General features: G+C 32.4%; 1 non-coding gene across 1 annotated transcript; it reads left to right on the forward strand.

Annotated features, from left to right (window-relative positions):
• The first annotated feature begins 286 nt into the window (after positions 1 to 286).
• On the forward strand, positions 287 to 395 carry LOC115526437. The gene has a single exon (XR_003972603.1). It is a non-coding gene; the product is annotated as a U6 spliceosomal RNA (small nuclear RNA).
• Positions 396 to 783: the final 388 nt, after the last annotated feature.

A 783-nucleotide genomic window follows, 5' to 3' on the forward strand; every position in this document is an offset into this window, starting at 1 on the left:
TGTGGGTGTGCTATGTGTTTGTGGATGCACGCAGGTGCTCTCTCAAAATAAATAAATAAACATTTTAAAAAAGACCTGTCAATAAAGTAGGTTTAGAGGGAACATACCTTAATATAATAGAGGCCAAATATGAAATACCCACAGGTTATGTCATACTCAACGGGAAAACTGAGAGCTTTTCCTCTAAGATCAGAAACAAGACAAGGATGTCCGTCCACTCTTACCCCTTTTATTCAACATAATACTGGAAGTCCTAGCCGCAGCAATCAGACAGCAAAAAGAAATAGTGCTTGCTTCTGCAGCACATATACTAAAATATTGGAATGATACAGGGAAGATTAGCATGGCCTCTGTGCATGAAAGATATACAAATTCATGAAGTGTTCCATATTAAAAAAAATCAATCAATCAATCAAAGGAATCCTAATTGGTACGGAAGATATAAAACTTTCACTATTTGCAGATGACATCATATTGCATATAGAAAACCCTAAAGAATACGCTAAAAATCTACTAGAACTAATAAATAAATTCAATAAAGTCATAGGACACAAAATTAATATTCAGAAACTAGTTACATTTTTATACATTAATGAAGAAGAAGCAGAAAGAGAAATTAAGAAAGCAATCCCACTTACAAGTGAACTAAAAAGAATAAAATACCTAAGAATAAACTTAACCAAGGAGGTAAAGATCTAAAACACTGATGAAAGAAATTAAAGATGACGCAAATAAATGAAAGATGTTCCATACTCATGGATTGGAAGAACCAATATTATTAAA

Source organism: Lynx canadensis, chromosome A1 (assembly GCF_007474595.2).
Source record: "Lynx canadensis isolate LIC74 chromosome A1, mLynCan4.pri.v2, whole genome shotgun sequence".
Lineage (NCBI taxonomy): Eukaryota > Metazoa > Chordata > Mammalia > Carnivora > Felidae > Lynx > Lynx canadensis.